This window comes from Chelonoidis abingdonii, chromosome 4, assembly GCF_003597395.2.
Source record: "Chelonoidis abingdonii isolate Lonesome George chromosome 4, CheloAbing_2.0, whole genome shotgun sequence".
Lineage (NCBI taxonomy): Eukaryota > Metazoa > Chordata > Testudines > Testudinidae > Chelonoidis > Chelonoidis abingdonii.
In genome coordinates, this window is record NC_133772.1 from 31,674,837 (window position 1) to 31,699,186 (window position 24,350).

The following is a 24,350-nucleotide window of genomic DNA, read 5'->3' on the forward strand; positions in this document are numbered from 1 at the left end:
GACTTCTGCTTCTGGGAATCCTTGGGGGGTCTCCTCACAGCTGTTGTTTCCAGGCTGTTTCTGAGCAGCCAAGGTGTGCAGCTCCCACTGCTGTTTAACCTGACAGCCCCCAGCCCAGGTGGGCATCACTCAGCCAGCCCTGGAATGGAGTCACAGGCTGGTCTGCAACTCCCCCATGGGCAGGGATCTCCCCACCCTCAACCTTGAACCTCCAGGCTGCCCCTTGCTGGGGAGCCCACCAATGATTCCATCCCTGCCCCCCCAGCCGGGCGTCCCCTCTGCTGGGCCCAGGGCGCAGGGCAGACCCTGGCTCTAAGTATCCCATTGGCACAGAGACCCCCTGATCAAGGGCATTCACGGAAATAAAAATGTAGCTTCTTTTAGAGGGGCACTTTGTGTGCTCCCCGCAGCCAGAGGAGCTGGTTCTCCTCCCCAGAGGGTACTGTGCTCTAGCCCCACTGACTGGGGAGGGCCCTGCACCCTTAGGGTCTGGCTGGGTGTGGGGCTGGGAGTGGGAATACTGAGCCAGGCCCCTCACCTGCTACCACCAGCTCCACGGGGTCGCTGGGATGTGACCGGAGGAACTGGTACATTTTGGAGTGATAACAGCAGCGGTAGCTCCCTGCATCTCTCCAGGTCACGTTACAAATGGGAAACTCAGCCACGTTCCCAGTAGGCTCCACATACTGCAGCGCGGTCGGGTTTCCATCTTTGTACAGAAGGAACCTCATGTTCTGGTGCTGACCCTGACACCGGACGGTCACGGCTCCCCCCAGGGCGACCCCTCCCCGATGGGGCGCAGGGAGATGAAGGGTTTGGAGTAGTAGATCTCTGCAGTGAGAAGGAGACAGACCATGAGACAGACTCCGGCACAGTCACTGTGCCCCATCCTCGCCACATGGTCCCAGAGACGGGGTCCCTGGGAGAAAACCCAGCCAGAGGAACCTCTCCGAGATCCCAGAGATTCCTGGGAGCTATGCCAGAAACTATCTAAAATCCAGAGCACCCCTCTGTACCCGTCTTAATGGGGCTCTGCAGCCTGGGGGTCAGGACTCCTGGATTCTGTTCCTGTCTCTGGGAAGGGAGTGGGGTCTAGTGGTTAGATCAGGAGAGGGCTGGGAGTCAGACGTGCTGGGTGTTGCACGGACATGGTGAGAAAAAGTCCCCACCCTAAAACCAAGTCCTGACTATCTAACCAGACACAAGGTGCAGGAGGGATGATTATCTCCCATTCAGACAAGGAGAAATGGAGGCACAGGCATGTTAAGTGACACTTCAAGGAGTGTCCCATCTCCCAGAGACCCCCTGAGGGCTGGCTGGGTATGGGGCTGGCAGCAGAGACACTGAGACTGGTCTTTCACCTGCTACATAGATCTCTACGTTATCACTGGGATAGGACCAGTCGGACGGCTCTGATCTGGAGCGAGACCAGCAGCTGTAGACCCCTCTGTCTTCCTGTCTGGCACTGGGGATGGTGAATTCACCCCCATTCCCATCAGCATCCACCGCCTGGATTTGGAATCCAACTTTACACAGAAATAACCTCCTGCCCTCGCACAGACACTAAGGGCTGGTCTACACTACGGGGTAAAATTGATTTTAGATACGCAATTTCAGCTACGTGAATAACATAGCTGAAGTCAAATATCTAAAATCGATTTACTCACCCGTCCTCACCACGCGGGATCGATGTCCGCGGCTCACCATGTCGATTCCGGAACTCCGTTGGGGTTGGTGGAGTTCCGGATTCGATATAAGCGCGCTCAGGGATCGATATATCCCGTCTAGATTAGACGCGATATATCGATCCTCGAGCAATCAATTTTAACGCACCGATACAGCGCGTAGTCTAGACGTGGCCTAACAGCAGATGGTTATGACACGCCCTGGGGCGATCATCCCTCTGGGGCTGACGGAGATGGAAGGTCTGGGCGCAAGGAGCTCTGCGTTCACACACAAACAGGAATGAGATGGGGAGACACAAACCCCTCCCCGTGTGTCTGTTACCTGCCCTTAGCATCCAGCGCCAGGGCTAACAGCCACCTCACTGCATCCCCAGGGAACCTGTGGGCTGGGTTCTGATCTCAGCCCTCTGGGGTCAATCCGGAGTCACCTCTGACTGCACTGGGGGCAGGGCTGGGCTCTGATCTCAGACCACCAGTAGGGTGAGCATATGTCCCTATGCTGAATATGGGACACCTGGTAAAGTTACTCTAGTCAAGCGAGTTCAACGACAATCAATCAGAACTATGCAGTACAAACATTCAAATTCACATCACGTTGACTGAGCCCCTGTTGAAAAGAAATACTGTATAGCTGGATTCTTTTTATTTATTTTCTTATCTGTGAGGCTTTAGGGTTCACATGGGGAGCGGTGACAAACGCATTCTTAGTGCCCCCCACAGGGAGAGGTTACAGGCCGGGAAAGAGTTGGGGGGAAGGGATGACCTGGCCCATGTCTTTGCAGAGCTCATCTCTCCCCCTCTCCTCCGTGGCTGGAAGCAGCTTGTCCCTTCCTGCCCGCACAGTGTGGAAAGGCAGCGAACACCCCCAGGCTGCTGCTGGCCACCCACATAACCCAGTCACCTCCTGTCCCCCAGCTACAGCGTGGGCAGGAAGGGGTTAAGCCAAAAGGCTGCATTGTGCCCCAGGGCCCAGGGAACCTGCCTGTAGGGGCCTCAGTGAACCCAGCCAGAGAGGGGGCTCAGCAGGGGAGAGTGCCTAGGAGGCGGAGAAGCCCTGCACTCCCTGGGGGCAGGACCCAGGGCAAGGGGGTGGGGGGGAAGGGGGTGCTAAGCCCCTGCCCATGGGGCTGCTGTGGGTATGAATAGGCCTGAAATCGCTTCCCCCCACTTCCCCGTCCTGAACACTAAAATTTCCCCTGCCCCATAGATACTCACGTCCAGACACTCCGCTCTGCCTGGCCAGCCAGCAGCCTAGAAAGGAGATGGGTTGTTAGGGACCAGATCCTAGAGTGACTCAATACAACACCCTGGTCTCAGATCCCCCCTGTCCCATGGACACGCACCCTGGTCTCAGATTCCAACCCCACCATCCACATGGACACAAGCCCTGGCTGTCTCCCATACTCACCAAGGAAGAGGATCATAAGAGCAGATGCCATGATGGGAGCAGTGAGGGGACCCTCAGCGCTGCCACCACCACCCCGATGCCCAACTTCACCGAGACCCAAATAAGAAACTCAGCTGGTGGCTCCAGCTACAGGAAGTCGATGAAGTCTTGTCTCTTCCTGCGTCCATCACACGTTGTCTCTAATCTACAAGCAAAATCTACTGCAGTCAAAGCAAGCAGAGAGCTTTGCAAAATACAAGGAACCCAGGGGCTGTCAGCTTCACCAGGTGTCATGCAGCTCCTAGCTTGTCTGTGTCTCTGTGGGAGGGGGGACAGGTCACCTCAACATACCGTGCAGCCTTGTGGAAGGTGCATCAGGCTGAGAGCAAGGCGACCATGGGGTCTGGTCTTCAATCTTCCACTGACCAGGATTTCCATAAATATTCCATCCCCTTTTCATTCTGGGTTCATTCTGACGACCCATGTAGGTAACTTTAATGTGTGATTATGCAATTAAAGGCTGGCATCGTAATGGACCTGCATGAGGGGGCAGGGTTAAGGTCATTCAGGAAACTGTAACTGTGGCATTTCCTAGTGCTGGAGGGTTTGACTCTGCAGCCTTCCCTGTAACTCTGCCAACCTGCCCACCTGTGACACGAGCCTTGGCACCATGTGAAGAGCGGGTGGAATGGGGGACGCCTGGGTTTGCCGCTCCTTGTGCCATAGCTGAGCAGTGATGGCGGCTTTATGCTATAATGCCTGGTTCTAAGGGGCTTTTCTCAGCGTGTGAATTAAATCACCCAGGTTCTAAAGAAAATCAGAGAAAGAGAATTTCCATCTCGGGCCCCCAATGAGTCACCAGCTGGGAGAGACCCAGGAACTTCTAATGCCCCCGCAGAGACCCTGCCCCCGAGCTGGAGGAGACACTGTCAGTGTGTAAGGGGACTGTTATCCCCTTACTAACATTCAGTGGGGGTGTTTGGTTGCTAGCTCCCAGCACTAAAAGGGGAGGGATCGATGGCGAATCAGGACCCTGAGACTGACAGTTCCCAGGAACAATGGCGAGAGGCCAATGCTCCAGGGCAGCCTTATCGCTGGCCAAGGCAGTAATAGACCAACAGAGAGCAGAAGCTAAGAAACCCCCTACTATTTATGTCCCACAGGAGCAGAAGGTCACGGAGTTTGGTGGCTTCCCAACTAGACCAGGAGACATTACGGTAGAGGAGTGGGTCAAGTCTGTGAAGGCAGCTCTGCGTGTGCTAAGAGTACCTGAAGAAGATCATGTGGACTTCATAGAAGAGCACCTCAGGGGCCAGGCCAAGGCCACAGTAAAGTTCATGGCAGTGGCAGACAAGAAAGATGTGGAAAAGGTATTTGAACTCCTTCTAGAAGTCTATGGAGACAAGGTACCTATTGGAACCCAACTAAAGGAGTTCTTTGAGAGAAAGCAGGAGCCTGGTGAAACTGTCCAGGCATACGCATATGACCTCCAGGAGAGAATAAGTAAAGTGGAGCGGAGAGACCCTCAACGGGTTCCAGACCCAGATACAGTTCTGAAAGAGCAGTTGGTGCTGGGGCTCCATGATGACTCCCTCCGACGTGGAATGAAAAGGAGGTTTAAAGAAGAGCCCAGTAAGAAGTTCCATCAACTCATGCAGGCTGCCATTATGTGGTCAGAAGAAGAGGAAGTTCCTGTGGTAGAGATAGCCAAGCCTAACCCCTGTACACGAAGTGAGGGCCTAGTGAATGCAGCTGCTGGGGAAAAGGCCCTGCCCCAAACAGAACTAATGTTGGAAAGCTTAAGTGAAGCTGTCCAAAAACTGGTAGTCCAACAGGGGGAGATGCTGAAAGTGATGACCGAGTTGGTGATGAAAGAAAAAAATCCCATTAGTATGCCAAAGTATCCAAAGGCACCAGGATCCCAAAGAGCCCCACTGAAGGAGGAGCTAGGAAGATACATTTGTTACACTTGTGAAAGGCCAGGACATACTAGCCGAGAATGTTCACTGAGAAGGAGAACAGAGTCCCAGGCACTTGAAACCAGTGGGACACCAGGAGCGAGTGGTCCATCTAGAGTAGAAGGCCAAGCAGTGACAGAAGGATTCCTAGGCCTGTCCTGGGTAGAAAATCCCTCTGCAAATAGTGAGAAGAAGGTGGGCAGTGCCAGCATATCTAGTGACTTCTGTAAGCGAGCATTTGTAGACTGTCTAACTGCTGAAGTATGTATAGCAGGGGTGAAGACCAGATGTTTGTTAACTACTGGCTCAGAAGTCACCAACATTACTGAGTCACATTTTCAAAAATATTTGAAGGACAAGGTGTGACAGTGCTGCCCTTGGGAGCCAGCTAAGGTCACTCAGTCAGGGTGAACTGCAGACAAAACAGGGCAGACAAATCCCAAACGCTGGTGGTTATTCCAATACTTAGATTTAGGAAGACAGCACAAAACAGCTTCTGTAGTACCTCACTGTTTACTTAGAAGTTTAAACCACTCAGTTCCCTTAAAGTGCCCAGCCTCAGGCCTCTGTCCAGACACACCTGTCAGATATGATGATGATTCCTGAAAATCTTACTTCATCATATAAAAGAAAAGGTTCTTCCGATCCCAAAGGATCAGCCACACACTCAGGTCCAATTATAACTTAGATCTTACCCAAAATACAGGCTATAGCCAATTCTTATTAACTAAGCTAAAATTTATTAGAAAAGAAAAGAGAGAGAATGTAGGTTGAAAGATCAATATACATACAGACTTGAATTTAATTCTTGAGGTTCAGATACATAGTAGAGGTGAGCTTCTAGTTGCCAAAAGTCCTTTTAGAAATAGTCCATAGGTTATAATCCAATGTCTATATTCAGGGTGACTTCAGTCAGTGACTGGGGATCTCAATCCTTGTGGCTTAAGGTTTCCCCCTCTTGAAACCCAAAGCAGATCTAAGATGAAGCAGGATCGTGTCCCAGGATTTTTATACATTTCCAGCAGCCTTTTGGCCTGAGAAAACAATAGGCTTAACTCCTTCTCCCAAACATCCTGGCAATTAGCACAGAGTAATTTATCCATTAAACAGTTCAGATACAGGTTACCACAACCTTCAAAGAGACACATAGACAATGATACTATTTCATTCAAGTATCATCTTAAACACTAATATTCCTTTTTTGATCTTTGAATTAAAACTATAGCAATAGACAAGACTTGTTTGCTTACATCACAAGACCTGAGCAAACACCTTCCCTTCTACCTCTAACAATGCAGACTTGCATTTCAAAGCTCTATTCATTTACACATCTTGCTAACCAGTTCTTAAGGTTCACCCATGGGTCAGGTCAGTCGGTGAGGTGAGTTAATTAACTCTTTCTGGCCCGGTCACCTTTCAGTGAGATATTATATTATACTCATAACGTCACACAAGGACCTGACCATGCACAGCACAGTTTGTACGTCTAACAGCTGTTAATGGACTGGCAATCCCAGTGGTGGGGTGCCTTGAAGCAGACATAGAGCATATGGGCCAAACACTGCCAGGAAGATGCATCTTCATCCTGAAAGACAAAGTCTCAAAAGGGAGCCATATGGGAGAAGGAGTCCTAGGGATTCTAGGAATGAACATCATTAGTGAGCTGAAGGAGCTACTCTTACCGGGAGAAGGAACCAGGAGGATGAACTGTCACAAGCACTCTATGAAGAATGCTGTGCTGAGTAGAGTACTGGCTCAAGCGGAGAGGCAGAGTCCTTCCCTGGGCCCCACAAGGCATATTGGAAATGTTAAAGTGGGCAGAAAACAGAAGACCATTATTCCTCCTTGGAAAGGGAAGATCCTTGATGAACACCACTGTGTACCAGAAAATGAGCTGCAGGTGATGAGGGAGAAGGGAGGACGAGTTACCTTTCTTCAAGAAAGATGTGATGGGAGACTGCCAATTCCAGTTCAAGCAGCATGCCAAGGGCTGATTCCTGCACATGTGGCTAACATAAGGGCGTTGCCAGAGAGGCATCAAGAAGTCTTTCCTAAGGATGAGGTGACCAGTTATGATGACCAGGTCAAAGGTCACCAAGACAGGCTGAAGATAGCCTGGAAAGTTGCTCTCAGAACAACTAAAGACACAGCCCAAAGTAGGAAAAGGACTTATGATCGCAAGTCCATCCGATCTGGTGACTGTGGGGCTCTGATCCGATCTGGTGACTGTGTACCAGTTTGTAGCGGTAGATGCCGGAGACGTAATAAAATACAGGACAAATGGAAGCCAAATCCCCTCACTGTGGTCACCCACAACAATCCCGAACTGCCAGTGTATGCTAAACAGCCTGAACAAGGAGGTTCTGAAAGAGTAGTACGTAGGGACCAGTTAAAGCGTTGGACTATTAATCTGACCAGGGCTCGTAGAAGGCATACTGCAGCATTTCCCGAGGAGACTGAAACCAATGGGGTAAACCCAAACCCTAATGAGAATGGCTGGATCCCTCAAACTGACCTAGTACTACCTAAGGACAGGAAAACAGAAAATATGGGTAACGAACCACCAGTCTTAAGAAGGTCCCAGAGGGCTGATAAAGGTGTACTTCCTGTTAGACTTAGAGATAATTATGTTACTGGTTCTATGTAGTGTTTTAATGAATATTGTTATGTATAGTATTAAGTAGATGTGGAGTGTTAACTATGTTAAATGTTCTTTTGATAATTGTTAATGGGTTTTTATATAATATGATGTGGATATATGTTGTTTTTATGGGGCCCGGATGTACTGGTGTGAATATTGCGGTTGTGGCAGAATTTTAGGAGGGGGGAATGTAAGGGGACTGTTATCCCCTTACTAACATTCAGTGGGGGTGTTTGGTTGCTAGCTCCCAGCACTAAAAGGGGAGCGATCGATGGCAAATCAGGATCCTGAGACTGACAGTTCCCGGGAACAATGGCGAGAGGCCAATGCTCCAGGTCAGCCTGATTGACAGGACGGGCAGGCTAATCAAACAGACAGAAGGCCAGGGTGAAATTGCCTGGGTCAGATGGAGTGGGGCAGAGCTAAGGAGAGATCAGGGGCCCAAGCTAAGCTGCTAGGAGCAGAGCTGCAGCCCAAAAAGCCAGAGCACCACCCAGAGAGAGCAGACCTGCCCTGGGAGGGGAGCTGCAGCAACCAGAGCCAGAGGGGCCAGACAAGCAGCCCAGGAAGCAGGTGAGAGCTGAGAGAGAGTCACAGAAGCAGCCTGCAGAGCAGACCTGCCCTGGGAGCAGAGCTGTAGCAACTGGAGCCAGAGGGGCCAGAGAAGCAGCCCAGGGAGCTGAAGGCAGAGCAGCAGCAGCAGCCGTGCTGAGGCAGTGTGGAGCTGGGGCTGGAGCAGTCCGGAGCTGGGTGCGGTGAGCAGCTGGGGAGAGCAAGGGGGACCCTGGGCAGTGGGCCCAGCACAGGGAGACGCCTCAGCCAAGAGGCTCTGCAGGCCAGACTTGGAGGGGGATCGTAACCCTGACAGAGCGGGGGTGACACTGGGGAGAAGGGTCCTGCCACCCAGAGCCTGAGAGTGTGTGGCCACCGCCAGAGCAAGTGTCCAACCCGCAGCGTCCCTGCAGCACAGCCAGGGCCTCAGAAGGAGGCCTGGGACCTACAAGGAACAGACTGTGAACTGCCCTGACATTCCAGAGAGACTGTTTGTAATGTTCTCTGCCACAGAGCAGGGTGATGTGTTTTCCTTTAACCTTTTCCATTTTTCCTTATTCTTTTTTTAAATTAATTGTTAATTAAATAACTTGTATTTGCTTTAAATTGTATGATGTGATCAGTGGGTCAGGGAGGTGCCCAGTGCAAAGAGAGTACCCTGGAGTGGGGACACCCTAGCCCCTGTCCTAGGTGACCACAGCAGGGTTGGGGGTTGAGCCCCCCAGGAATCCTGGGCCCAGCCTTGTTGGGGTTACGAGGACTCTGCCAGACAGGAGGGTGAAAGGGGAGTCCTCAAGGGCGGGGAGTCCTCAAGGGCAGGGAGGCCTCTGGGTAAAGGAAGTGGGAGCGAGGACTCAGATCCTTTCGCCAGCCCACTTCACCGGGGTAGTGCAGAAGCCAGGAAAGATCCCCACAATAGCAGGACCATTCTCCTGCTTACAAGTGGTTATGTGTCCAGGCCCCTAGAGAGGGACATGACACAGGCTTTGTGTATATGCCATTGGCTAGAGGGCAGGAGAAATCTAGGGGTCAGGGGGCTCCATTCCTGGTTCTGGGGTGGAGGAGTCTAGTGGTTAGAGCAGGGGGCTGGGAGCCAGGTTCCAGGTGTGATGGTTGCACTGTCCCCCGGCCATTCTCACACGGCACTGGGTTGCCGGGGCACCGTGACTCAAGGCCCTTTAATCCCCCAACCCACTGCTCACCTGCCACCCCCCAACCGCCCGGGAGCCTCCTCCCATAGCTGCTCTTGGCCACATGGAGAAGGAAGGGGATGAGCAACAGTTTTGCCCACAACTAACACCCCCCCAAACACTGCCTGCCACCCATCTCCCAACCTGCCCTCTGGCCTTTGAATCTCTCCAAGCCTGTGCCCTGGACACCCTCCCCCCACCACATCCCCTCCCTTCTCACTCCCTCATCCCCTGCCCTGTTCCCCTCAAATGCCCATCCCCTGCCCTCAGTTAAGATGGCTGCCATCTCCCAGTGTCCCCTGTGGGCTTGGTGCCTGGCTGCGCTCAGGGAAATGGTGGCCATTTGGGGTTGTGAGGGCAGGGGAAAATGAGGGGTTGAAGAATGTGGGGGGAATGTTGGGGGTGGGGGCTAACAAGGCAGGAGCTGGGGGGAACAGGGGAGTGACAGGGAAGGAGGGAGAATGAAAGCTACCCCCAGTATTTGGGGGGCACCTGGGTTCCCCCCTTATGAGCATTTCAGGGTGAATCTGCCCCATGGCCACGGGGAACTGGGGGGGCATCGCCTGCCCCTCGCTTCCCTTGCCACTCTCCCAGCTGGACAGACGTGCCCCAGCTCAGCTGGAGTTTTGGCAGAAAAACAAATCCCTCCACCCATCCGCCAACCCCGGCTCTGTGAGAAGGAAGCCCCTCCCCCATCCTTACCCCTCCAACCTCTGTCCATCCTCCCCGCCAACCCCATCCCATCTCCCCTCAAATCCCCATCCTCTCTGCCACGGTCCTGTCTTTCCTGAAACCTCCCACCCCACACTGACCTCGGCCCATCTCCCCCTTCTCCCTGTCCAACCCTTGCTTCCCCCTCCCATCTCCCCTCAAACAGCCTATCCTGCCCCCTTGACCAATCTGTCTCCCCTCCAATACCCACCCACGCGCCCCCTTTCTGTCTCCCGTCAAATTCCTGTCCCTGACTCCCTCCCTAATCTCAGCCCATCTCCCCACTAATCCTTCCTCCCCCACCCTCAGCCTGTCCCCCCAAACTCCCATTCCCTGCTGCTCTTTGCAGAGGGTCTCACAGGCCCAGAGGGCTATAGGGGGGTTGGAAACTCTCTCCCTCACCAGCGTTACACAGGCCGGGGGCCAGGGCTCATTTCTAACCGAGCCCCTGGTTCTACTTGGCTCCTGGGCAAACCCCCAGCAGGAGCCGCTCACAGGCAAAGCTTTTGGGTTAACCCTATGGACAAGGAATCAAACCTGGCCTGCCTATTGAAACGGCGGCTGAGTGACCGCGGCCAACAGCCAGAGTCAGCCCGGCTCCAAGACTCATTCCTTCAGGAGTCACCGGAACAGAGCCGCTTGTGTCCAGACCAGCCAGGCTTTGGGGGAGGAACCGGTTCATTTCACTCTCCAGACCCTGCTCCTAGTGTAAGCGGGGGAATGGTCCAGCCCGCTATTGTGGGGAACTTTCCTGGCTTATACCCGCCCCGGTGGGACTGGCCAGCGAAAGGATCTGAGTCATCACTCCCACTGCCTTTACCCAGCAGGACCGCCCGGGGGGTGGCAAGAGGAGCAATTTGCCCCAGACCCCACAGGGGCCCCCACAAGAATTTTTTGGGGCACCTGGAGTGGGCTTGACCCCCAGTCTTATCGTGGTCACTTAGGACACTGGCGAGGGTGTCCCTACTCTGGGGCACTCTCTTTGCACCAGATGCTTCCCTGACTCACTGATCAGTACATAGAGTTCAGAGCATGTACAATTTATTAAACAGCAACTCATAAAATTTTTTGGAAAATATAGGGAAAGTTAAAGGAAACAAGTCACCCCACCCTGTGGGCACAGGGATACCAAAAACAGCCGCCTCTGCAAGGGAAAGGAAGTTCACAGTCTGTTCCTCACATGTCGCAGGCCTGCTGCCCAGGTGCTGCTGTGAGACCACAGTGTGACTATGGTGGGGGGAGGGTGTCCAGGGCACAGACTTGGAGAGATTCGAAGGCCAGAGGGCAGGTTGGGAGATGGGTGGCAGGCAGCGTTTGGGGGAGTGTTAGTTGTGGGCAAAACTGCTGCTCATCCCCCTCCTATCTGTACCGTGGAGCCCCCGTATTCACCACTACGATAGAGCTACGATAGGTTGGGTACAAAGTCTGTCTTTTGAGGCATCATCTTAAAAGTCTTGATCTCTTGAACATTCATGTCCTGTTGCATTGTATATGCTGTCCTTGTATGGGAAGTTATGAAGCATTGCTGTGTGTGCTACTGAAATATGTTGTGAGGTTGAGAGATGCCCGCTGCCACTCTTTCAACTGCAATAGAGGACCAGCCAGACAGTGTTAATGGCTCATCAACACCCCTCAAGGAAAGAATCCACTATCCCAGAGACTGTGTACAATGGAGATTGCTTGACCAATGGGGACTGCCTGATCCGTGTCATAGCAAAGATCTTTCCAGCAAGCTGGAAGAAAATACAAAAGAGGAGAAGGGACATAATCCTTGGGGTTCTCTTCCCCACAACTCAACACCTGGAGGAACAGCTGGAGGACAAAGACTTGAACTGGGGAAGGGTGGTCCCAGGCTATAATAGAGTCCAGTCTGTGTATTGAGGTCGCTGACCCTGTTCCTAGCAAACGGACAGACGGGAGATGGGGGAGAGACAGGATGGAACCAGGGGTGAAATACGGCCTCTGGGGATGGTGCCAGGGGCTGGATGTCGGTTAGTGACCAGTGGGTGTGTTGGCTGAAAGGTGACTCCGACCCCTGTTGCTCAGACCCTTGGTGGTTACAATCCGGGCAGGGCCGGCCCCGTGTTGGGTCCATTCTCCTTAGGCAGGGCAGGTGGAGTGGGTCCCACACACCTGACTGCAGCATCCGATGGGAAGCCAGGAACGTGAGCTAGGAGAGGACGAAAGACACAGCGGGGCGGAAAATAACCCAACCAGGGAAGGGAGAAGGATCTCCAGGGACTTCGCGATGCTGCCAATCAGCTGTCCCTTCAGGCAGGCTGGGGGCTGCAGGTCACGGCAATGGGACGACTTCCAGCTCACAGAGGGGAAAACAAAGATCCTTAAACAAGAGCCAGGCCGGCCAGCTCTGGCCTCTCAGGGAGAAAGCCCTTTAGAGGATTTGAGGGGCTGCAGCGCTGGGGGCTGGGGCTGAGCTGGGGGAAGATGAAGATGAGACAAGCTGAGCTGGGACACAAGGGTGGACGGGGGAGGAGAAAGAGTTGAGCCCATTGTGGGTTTTTTGACAAAGTCTCTTTCTAAGGAACCCAACGAGGGGGAAGTGGGCTAGTCCCACCCCCTTATTACTTTGCCCCCCATTAGGCCCAAAGTCCCTCACGCCAATTTGGGGCTATTAACTTCTGGTTCCAGCTTCTGTTTTTGCCCAGCGCGATGTTGACAGTCGTGGGGCTGTAGCTAGGGGGCTTTTCCGGTCAGACCAACCCAGCGTCTGTGGCTGGTTCTCTCACCCAGGTTACAACATTCAGTGTCGTCCCCAATTTCTCCTGGTTCTCCGGGGCCCTAGCACAGCTGGGGAATTTGCCCATGGGTTTTACATGTGAGCTCGCAGCTGGGCCGCTTCGCAGGCTCAATAGCCAGAACAGCGTGAATGATCCCCAGGCGGCTCAGGCTGATGGGAAGATTCCATGTCCTCTCCGGCATGGCTGTTTCGGAGTGTGACCCGGAGGCCACGGCTTGGGGAGCGCTGCCCACAAGCCATGGCCCCTAGGGCGCCTCGTGTCCCGATGGCCCCAGCTGCCTTGTAGGACCTGGAATTCTCCCCTAGGATGCCCCGTGTCCCGACGGTCCCTCCTGCCTTTTAGGGCCCGGAGCTCTCCCCATCCCTCTGCTGTGTGTGACAAAGTGGGGGATTTTCTTGGCTTTTTTTCTTGGTTTTTCAAATGATTTGCATGCTGACAGAGTGGGACGCAGTTTCCCTGGGTGTTACTGGTTTAACAAGGCGATGGGAGAAGGAGTTTGTTGTTACAGAGGACCTGCGACAGAACTTGGGACCCCGGCCAATGGCCTGGAAAATGGATATCCCAGCAACTGGTGACCTGGTGACCGGGAGGACCAGCTTGGGAGTCACAGCAGGTTCTGGCCAGTGGGAGGACAAAGACCCAGTGACCTGATCAGCTGGTTTCAGCCAGAGGGGCCCGAGGACAGAAGAGGGGAGAGGAGGCCCAGGTGACCGTTTACCTGGAGAGAAGACAAAGGACAGAGGCTGGGCTTGGGGGCAGGTGATATCAGATGCCCAATTAGTCTGTCCCTGCTCCCCAGCTGGGCGTCCCATCTGCTGGGCTCCAGGCAGAGCCTGTCTCTGACCATCCCATCCATGCCGACCACCCCCCAGGGTCCAGCTGGATGTGAGGCTGGGAGCGGAGACACTGAGCCCTGCCCCTCGCCTGCTACCACCAGCACCACAGAGCTGCTGACATATGACGAGAGGCAGGAGCTAGTAGCTGCAGCTGTAGCTCTCTCCGAGCTGCCGGCCCACTTCTTCCTGAGTACCTCACACGTTGTCTCTAATCTGCCGCCAAATCTAGCGTGGTCAAAGTAAGCCAAGGTCCCTGCAACATCCAAGATACCCAGGGGCCGTCAGCCTGGGCAGGTGTCATATAGTTAGTTTGCAGCATATCTCTGTCTCTGTGGGGAGGGGGGAAGGCCATCTTCAACGTACCCTGCAACCTTGGGGGAGGTGGAGCCCGGAAACCACAGAGTCTGATCTTCATCTGACCACTGTAAATATTTCCATGCAGACCCTCCCCTGTGTTACATTCTGGTTTCAAACCCTGCCGATGACCCATGTAGGTAAAATTAATATGTGATCATGTGTAACTTTCTGCCAGGGGGAGTCAGGAGTAACCAGGGCCGGGTTCAACATCCAGGGGTCCCTCCTACCAGTACAACACAGACCCGGCTCAAGCCTCCGTCCAGTCATCTGGGAAAATGAAACAGCCCCCCTGCGTGTCTGTAAGAGACGACCCTGCCCCACGCGCATGCCCTGAGTCTGCCTAGAGCAGAGAGACCTGTGAATACAAAGGGGAAGGAACCCAGCATTAATTTGGGGACACACCCCAGCCATGATTTGCCACATCCGACCATGAGCAAAACTCCTACCCCAGAATGCACTGGGCAGCGTCCTTCACCTCTGTGTCTGCCCTTGCGGGGCGAAGGTCCAACAACCAAATGTCGTGTAACATGCCACTCCCCTCCCCCTGCCCCGCGTCCCGTTCACAGCTAATGTCCCTGGTCAGCGGAGATCTCAAGTTCGGAGGTGCATTCATGGGAGTTCACCTAGTTCATCCTGCTGCCGCTCGCTGCACCGTGTCGTCACCACCGGCCCTGCGCCATCAATGTCTGCTGCCACCTGCCTCTCCATTGGGTCCTTGGCGAGTCGCTCTCTTGAGGCTCCCCCCAGCTCCCAGGGATTTCAGCTCCCGGAAAGTGGTGGGGAGCTCACTGCTAGGGCTGTCTGGGCTGTCTCCCTGCTGTCCTGCTGCAGATCCAAGCCCTTACACCTGATTCTCACCCATTCCAGCTCTAGTGGTCACTGAACAAAATGCAGGTCGCTCAATGGAGCCTGATCAGCTCTGTCTGCAAACAGGGGAGGGGCTAGGGGGCAGGTCAGATGGTGCCTGTAGCTCTCAGACAGAGCTCACACCACCCAGCAGGGACACCTGCTCCCACCCTCTGTCACTCACCACTGAGATCTGGCATCTCAGCTCCCTGCTTAGCAAGCCCAGTTCAGATGAGGGGCCCCCTCAGTCAGGACAGGCTAAGCAAAGCCCTGCTGCCCCTCACTCCTGCAATAAGGGGAATGACATTTCACTGCCCCGGCTGTCAATACTGACGTGATTTGCAGCGTTGCTGACTCTCATGATTTTGTGGTGAGTCTCATGAGAAAAAACAGTTACTCACCTTCCCGTAACTGTTGTGCTTCGAGATGTGTTGTTCACGTCCATTCCCGTCCAGTGTGCATGTACACACGTGCACGGGAGCTGGAATATTTTTCCCATAGCAGTATCCGTCTGGTCAGACTGGCCCCCCCTTGGAGTCACACCTTCATGGTGCTCAATATAGGGCCCTGCTGACCCGCCACCCCCTCAGCTCCTTCTCGCTGGCTGCTCCGGCAGCAGGGCAGGAGGGTGGGTTTTGGCTTTGATGAAAAGCCCAGGGAGTCTAAAAGGGCTGTTGCGCTGGGGCTGCCATTGGGTGGGCCAGGGTACTGGTCCCAAGTTGACATGGACCGTCTGCTTCTACTCCTCCGGGACTGATAGGAGCCCGACTCCAACTCCAAGGTGTCTGAAAACGACCACGGGTGAGTGGCACTTCTTGGCACTGAGCTTTCACGCCAAGGGCTCGGGGACCGGTGTAGCTGCTGGCTGTGCTCCGGTGTCAGGGAGTGGCACACTGGGGTCAGAGATTAGCGGCCTACCATAGTGGGCTTTCCCCTTGAAGGACCCCAGGGAATGACTGGTGCTGGTGATCTGTCCTGTCTGGGAGGGGAAAACGGTGCCATGAGATGAAGCGGTTCTTGGGCCGCTGCAAACACCTCCGGTGTCAAAGGGATGTGCAGCTCCTAGTGCAGCGTCAGCAAGCAAGGAGGGTCCGGACTCAACCGCCCTCTACGTGGGTAGGAGTTGGCATGAGCGTCACCAGTGGAGCAGCACTAGTGTGACCCGACTCGGGTCTCACAGTGGCAGACCCCTTAGGCCTAGCAGAGGGAGAACAACCCCCCTCTATCCTCTTCTTCTTCTGCAGCACTGGCAATTGCGAACAGGGCCTGTGTCTGGCATGGTAGCTGAGACGAGTCCTTCTCCTTACCCGGCACCAGTGCTCATGCTGATGGTGCCGGAGCGCTCCGCACCAAGGAGGCCCAGTTTGCCTAAATGGTTGCCCCGGCCCTGCCCCCCCTACCTATGAGCCGGATCTGCTGCTGGGTAGGGAATACAAGTTTTATTAGTAGTTTTACTAGTAGTTTTTACTGACTGGCTGCCAGGGTCCCTGGGTGCTGAGCAAGGCGACCTGGTGCCTGGCATTCCAGGACCCAAACTTTGAAAACCACTGCACTAGGGCACAGGCCCCATGTGATTGACACGCAGAGCAGGGCCCAGCCCCTCCAGCAGGGGGCGGCAGGGACACGGACACACACACACACACACACACGAGTGTGTTACTCCTGCAGGAATTCTGTGCATCTGCGGACACTGCGCATCTGTAGAATTCATCTGTCTCCCTTCCCCATAATTTTGTTTTTTAACCGCGTAAAATACATTACGCCCAAGATGTGCTGCAGTTCTGCCTTTGACCCACCAGAGGACGCTGTGGCACCAGACCACCCAGCAGCAAGAAGGGAGCCCCTGTTCTGGCGCCACAGCGGCCCCTGGCGGGTAAAAGGCGGAACTGCAGCACTTCTGGGGCAGAATGTATTTTCTGTGGGGAAATAAATTCCCTGCCTCCCCCGTGCTGCAGAATCCCCCAGGAGCAGAAGTTCATCAGAGCACCTGCCCGCAGAGCCTGGTTAGGGCAGAGTGGAGCACCCAGGGCTGCTGGAGGGGTCACAGACTGGGGCTCAGGAGCTAGTGGGGTGACAGCGTTGAGTCAGGGGATGGGGGAGGGGGGCTGCAGGGACACATGGGGACGAGAGTTGCAGGGACAGGGGCTGATGTGCCTGACTGAATGGGAGAGACTTGAGGCCAACCAGGGTCTGCATGGGGGAGGCTTCCCAGCCCCCTAACAATCCCCCCCGCTCTCCTCAAAAAAAGCCTTCCGCCCACACTCAACCTCTTCCAGGTTCACTCCCAGGCTCCTCCCCTCTCCCTCAGCTTCCCCATTACGCCTGACTCCCCCAAGCCTTTGCACTGCTTCTGAGAGGTGTAGGAAATACAGTTCTGCCATGTGGTTTAAATGAATTACTTGGACTTCTGTGTTAATATGCCTAGTGAGGAAACTGTTTTATTTTTAAATTACTTGAATCTTTTTTGTGGTCTGTGTTTTTACTGCTTCTCGGAGGTGCAGGAAATATCGTTCTGTCGCGTGATTTTAATGAACTACTCAAAGTTCTGTGTTAATATGCCTAGTAAGGAATCTACTTTAAAAAAAAAAGACAAGCTTTTTTTTTCGCTCTGTATTGTTACAGACATACTCGTAGACAGATATTTTACAATAAATAACCATAATAATTGAAACTGGCATGATTATATTGTGTTATTTTGACAAATAAAATGTTCAGAATTTTCAAATATTATATGCAGACTTTTTAATTTTTTAGTGCAAAGTTTTTAAACTTTTGGTGCAGAATTCTTCCAGGAGTATCCAGTTGTCCAGACTAGTGGGAAGTGAATTCAGTACTGGGGATGGTGCTGGCTGGCCCAACTCCTCTGTGTGTCCCCAGAGCTGAGGCAGCATCCCCTTGGGAAAGGACCCCTCTTCTGCAGCTCCCCTCTGGGGGCAGGGATCCCCCAACCCTCAGCCCCAAATCTCCAGTGGCTGCTACTCTTCCCTGGCTGGGGAACCCCCAGTGATTCCATCCCCACTCCTTGGCCAGGTGTCCCCTCTGCTGGGCCCAGAGCAGAGCTTGGCTCTGAGCATCCCACCAGGGTGAGACCCCCAGAAGGTCAGGCTGGGCGTGGGGCTGGGAGCAGGGATGCTGAACAGGGCCCTTCATTTGCTGCCACCAGCTGCACAGGGTCGCTTGATTCTGACTATATGGGAAAGTCAGATTTGGTGCTATATTGGCAGCTATAGCTTGCTGCATCTCTCTAGCTCACATTGCGGATGGGAAACTCAGCCACATCCCCCGCAGGGTCCATTGAGCGCTGTGCGTCTGGGTCTTCTGCTTTACTCAGAAGGACCCTCGCTTCCGGACACTGACACTCACACTGGACAGTCATGGTTCCCCCCAGGGCGACTCCCCCACTGGGGTACAGAGGGATATTGGATTTGGGGTAGCTGGGCTCTGCAGGCAGGAGGAGACAGGCCATGAGACACAGACCCCGGCATGGTCACTGCACCCCATCCCAACAGCCCGTCCCCAGTGACAAGGCCAATACAAGGGCCTGCAGGGAGAGAGTCTCCTGGATGCTTTCCCCCAAAGCCAAGGCTCAGAGAGCTGGACTAGTAACACAAGAGACACGGGGTCCCCCCACCCCTCAGCAGAGCAATGGCGCGGATCCATCTGCAAGGAGCCCATGGAAGGGTGGCTGGGGAGGGCAAGGAGAGGCCGAGGCAGCCTAGAGGCCAATTGCGTTTTATCTCCATCAGCTGGGGAAGGAGAAATCAGTTCAGTGGGGAATGATCACAGGTGAATCAGAGTTCGCTGGTGTAGCAGGAACTGCTGGGTAGGGTCACACTGGGAACTATTGCTGAGCTGCCTGAACAGTAACTACCATCGGCTGAATTAAACCCCCTGCATGGGCAACAATTTACATTCATGGAGCACCAGGAGCTGGAGTTCGAATGTATAAGGCACTAGGCCAGAACCCACCGCTCTACAGTCCCTTTGCAGTTTCTCTGATTGCAGTCTCTGTACGGCCTGAGTTTGAAAAGAAATTTCTTAGGAGTGTTCGTTGCAACTTGAGCCCTCCTCTTGCTCCGTTTCTCTTGGCTGTTCTGAGTAGGGAGACCAGATGTCCCGAATTTATAGGGACAGCGCCAATATTCAGGGTTTGTCATATATGTGCCTAAAACCCTCCACTTCCTGTCCCGACTTCTCACTCTTGCTATCTAGTCACCCTAGTTCTGAGTTCAAGCTCAAATCAAGACAGCTAGTCCTCCATATCATCTCTGTCCCTTCTCAATGGGACTTTCTCCCCACCAGCTCCGTGCCTGGCGCCCTTCTGATGATACAGCTCAGCCACCGGGTCCCTTTCCCCTGGCTCCTCACTCCCTGGGCCCCTTCATTTCTGGTGCCGGCTGTTACCTCACTGGCTGCTGGTGTCTCTCTCCAGGGGCTGGGCAGCCTCCCTCCAAACTCTACCAGCTGTTTCTGCTGGGAGCACTCCAGCCTGGTGGTGGGGGTGGGGAGAGACACTGATGCCTGTTGTCCCATCTGTTTTCTTTCTCACCCTACTTCAGCTGCCCCAGGAATCTTTGGGGTTCTCCCCCACGCAGCTGTTTCATGGTTGTTTTCAAGGAATCCCCCCTCCCTCAGGGCCAAATCTCCAGCAGTTGCTCCTTATCACAGCAGGGAACCCCCCCCCCCCAGTGACTCCATCCCCCCTCCCCAGCCAGGTGTCCTCTCTGCTGGGCACAGGGCTCAGGGCAGAGCCTGGCTTTGAGCGCCAAGATCCCCTGAGAGTCCAGCAGGCTGTGGGGCTGGGAGCAGGGACACTGAGCCGGGCCCTTCACTGCTACCACCAGCTCCACAGGGTCGCTGGGCTCTGACAGACGGGCGGGTCCCACTTGACGCTATATTAGCAGCTGTAGCTCCCTGCGTCTCTCCGGCTCATGTTGCAAATGGGAAACTCAGCCAGGTCCCCAGCAGGTTCAATGTTCTGCAGCGTGTTTAGGTTTCCAACATTGTACAGGAGGAATCGTGCGGTCTGATGCCGACCCCAACACCGGTTGTTCACAGCTCCCCCTGGGGTCACCTGCCTGCTGGGGCACAGGGAGATGGAGGGTTTAAGGTAGCTGGGCTCTGCAGTGAGAAGGAGACAGGCCATGAGACTGACCTCGACACATTCACTGTGCCCCGTCCTCACTGTACAGAGACAGGGCCCCTGGGAGAAAACCCAGCCAGAGATTCCTGGAAGCTTTGACAAAAACTGGCCAAGGACCTAAATCCAGAGCATCCCCCTGTACCCATCTATCTACTTAATGGGCCCCACACCAGCCCAGTATCCCCTCTCCCCATCCCGGATCTCCCATGGGCCCATCTAGTCAGTATCTCCCCCTGTATAAGTACAGAGCAGCCACCAGTAGCTGCTGCGTGTCTGGCTCCCCGTAGCACTGGTGAGACTGCGACTCTGTACAGTTCTGGTGTCCATGCTGTAAAAAGGTTGTTGAAAAATTGGAAGGGAGGCATAAAAGTTCCATAAAAATCATCTCAGAGCTCGAGATTGTGGCTTGAAGTGAGATATTCATAGATTCATAGACTCTAGGACTGGAAGGGACCTCAAGAGGTCATCAACTCCAGTCCCCTACCCTCATGGCGGGACCAAATACTGTCTAGACCATCCCTGATAGACATTTATCTAACCTACTCTTAAATATCTCCAGAGATGGAGATTCCCAACCTCCCTAGGCAACTTATTCCACTGTTTAACTACCCTATATTTCAGGGGTTCAAGCTCATTTCGCTGTGGAAGAAGATTGAGAGGTGATCTGATTACGGTGGAGAAGTCTCAAAATGCTCTTCAATCTAGCCGCGAAAGGCAGAACAAGAACCAATGGCTGCCAGCTGAAGCCAGAGACATTCAAATTAGAAGCCAGGCACCAATTTTTAACAGTGAAGGTGATTAACCACTGGAACAAATTCCCAAGGGAAGTGCTAGATTCTCTGTTTCCTGATGTCCTCGCATCACAACTCGGTGTCTGTCTGGGAGGTGTGTTTTAGTGAAACACAAGCTATTGCATCTAATATGGGGGAAAGTGTGTGAAACTTCCTGGTCTGTGAAATACAGGTCAGATTAGGAGATGAAATGGTGGCCACTTCAGGCCTAAAAATCTCTGAATCTATGAAGTGTGTGGGAGGAGGAACAGATCCTGCTGTTTTACTGTTTCTCCTGCTTGTTCCCTAGAATCAATAGTGAGCAGTGGGGTGATTTGGGGGAGCAGCTGAGACACCCGAACAGCCTGGCCAGGAGCAGACACCAGCGAGGGAGATGTGGGTGTGGCAGTGACTTCACAAGGGTCATGGGTAGGAACTAAGTCTATTGGGCAAAGGTGGGGAGGCAGCTATGACCTCACAGAGCTCCCTTGACATCAGACATGCAGTACAGGGGGGCAGGGCAGGGCAGGGGGAACCTCAGAGATCCCTGGAGCCTTGCTGCAGCAAGCCTTCTTCTCTCCTCTCTCCTGGGAGATTTGTGTTCACGCACCTGAGTGCTAAGGAGGAGCTTCTGTGGGAGTTTTCTCCTTTCCAGCTTGATTCTGTAGAATGCAGACACCCCCTGTGGAGAAGGTAAGATTCTCAGTGAGAGTTGGAACATTTCAGTCTGATCCAAACATTTCCACGGAGTGCTGGGCTCGGAAAACACAAGGTAAGTTGGCAGGAAAATGTCCCACCTAGGAATCTGCCCCTTAATACCTGGGTAACTAATGAGTCTCAAAATGGAATTGTAAATGGGGAATCATCGGACAGGTGTCTTTCTAGTAAGGTTCTGCAGGGATCGGTTCTTGGCCCTACATGATTTAACATTTTGATCAATGACTTGGAAGCAAATATAAAATCATCACTGAGAAAACCTGCAGATGCCAGACAGATCAGGGGAGTGGTAAATAACAGACAGGAGATGTCATTGATACAGAGCCATCTGGACTGTTGGGAAGCTGAGCACAAGCAACATACATTGTAGTATGTCCAAATGTATAGTTATACCTCTAGGAAAAAACATCTAGGCTATATGTACAAGATAGGGGGCTCTATCCTGGGAAGCAGTGACCCCAAAAAAGACTTTTTTTGTGTCCAGTTCTGGTGTCCACAATTTGAGACGAATGCCAATAAATTGGAGAAGGTTCAGAGAAGAGCCACAAGAATGATTAAAGGATTAGAAAACAAGCCTGATAATGATAGACTCAAGGAGCTCAGTCTATTTAGCTGAACAAAGAGAAGGTTAAGTGATGAGCATAAGGGAACAAATATTGGCTAATGGGCTCGTCACTTTAGCAGACACAGGGATAAGAAGATCCAATGGCTGCAAGTTGAAGTTAGACAAATTCAGACTCGAAATAAGGCAGACATTTTAACTGACAGGGTTTGGAAATATGTACCCAGGGTTGTGATGGATCCTCTACAACTGGCATTTTTAAAATCAAGATGGGATATTTTTCTAAAAATTCTGCTCTAATTCAAATAGGAATTATGTTGAAAAAAGTTCCATGGCCCGTGTAATACAGAAGGTCAGACGAGATGATCAGAGTGGATCTTTCTGACCTTGAAATCTATGATTCACTGAGGCATTTGGAATTTGTCCTTTTTCACTTGCCTTTACCTCCCTTCCTCTTGTCTTTTCTTTTCTCTTTTCTTGTCCCATTTCTCTCTCTGCTTGTCTTCCTGACAAGGGTGGGGCTGTTCACCAGCTGTCCTTGTGAGAGGCCCTCACAAAGAGGTGGGGCAGGAATTGTGTTCTGATGGTGATCTCCCCCAGAATGATGTCCTAGGATGATGTAGTGGGGTGGCCACCCGCTTTTGCCCTGAAAATGTTAAAACAGCCCTGGGACAGGGCTGTGGTAGGGGGAAACCCGGGCTGATTGGGGAAGTAGCCACAGCTGGGCCATGCCCCAATCAGGCCTCAGCCAGCCCTATAAAGAGGCCATGGGCCGGGAGCACAGGCAGTCTCTCTCTAGGTGCAGAGAGAGTTGTCATGAAGTCCCTGGGCAATGCTCTGGAACTGCTCCCCACAAAGCCAGTCAGGACTTTGGGGAGCCTCCTCTCCCTTGGAGCAGACTGTCTCCAGGGCAAGAAGCTCACACGACTTCACCTCCTGGGTCTCTCCTTGGAGCATTCAGCATCTCCTGTCCCTCCGTGGGCTTCCCACAGTGAGTCCACCCAGGTGGGGTCCTGGGGAAGCCACAGGGTCCTGCACCCCCACTTCGCAGCCAGCCAGTAAAACAGAGGTTTATTCGATGACAGGAACACGGTCTGAAACAAAGCTTATAGGTGCAGAGAACTGGACCCCTTGGCCGGGTCCATTCTGGGAGGCAGTGAGCCAGACCCTAACATCTGCCCTCACTCCTCATCCCCAGCCAGCTCCAGACTGAAAAACCCCCTCCAGCTCCTCCTTCTCTGCTCAGTTCCTTTCCCAGGCCAGGAAGTCACCTGACCTCTTTGTTCTCCCACACCTTTAGCATCACCTTGCAGGGGGGAAAGGCCTGGCCATTAGTTGCCAGGCAACAGAGAGTCAGCCAGAAACTGAGGCACCCACACAGTATTCAGAGGAAACATTAAGAACAGTCCCACTTTGTCACAGAAGAGCCTGGCTGCCTGGGACTTGAGTAAGGTACCGGAGTAGAGCAGTGCTGAAGAATAACCCCCCAGGCTGCAGGCCTAGCCAAAGGCCTGAAAAGGTACTGGGGTTGCAGAGGTGCAACCCAGGGGTAGGTGGAGGCAGCAGGTTCAAACCTCCCTTGCCAATGATGAGTGATATGGACTGCAGTCTGCTCCAGAGTGCAGGGGCTAGATGAGGACTGGCAGTGAACACTGAGGCAAGATGGGGATAGAGGGTGGGGATTCCCCTGGGAGGGAGGCCCAGAGAGTGAGTGTACAGCCAGGGGCAGCACCCAATGAAGAGGGGCACCAGCGTCCGAGAGGGACACAGGGCCAGCGACAGCGTGACATTGACCTGCAGAGGGTGCTTCCATGGCTGGAATGCTAATTCCCTGGGAGACCAGCGGGGGCAGCGCAAGGGTGAGTCCCACATTGCTACAGGTCACTGATGCTGCCTTCTGCCCGACTGTTCCCTTGCTCAGCTCCCAGCCCAGAGAGTCTCCACACTGATAGGCTGAGCTTGGGGAGTTAACAGGGAGGAGACTCAGGTCCCTGTTGGTTGAGTGCAGCGAGGCCAAATGCTCAATTCAATGGTGTTTCTTTGTCTGTAACACAATAATTTTTTAAGACAACGGTAAATTGATTCCAAAAATTTTGGGCATCGTTGGTTTTGGTGACAATTGGAAAACAGCAGAACCAGAAAAGCCTGATTTTCTACACCATCCCCATTAAATTGGTGCTGTAGGCAGAGGCGCTTTGTGACATCAGAGGGTACGTCTACACTGCACGATTATTTC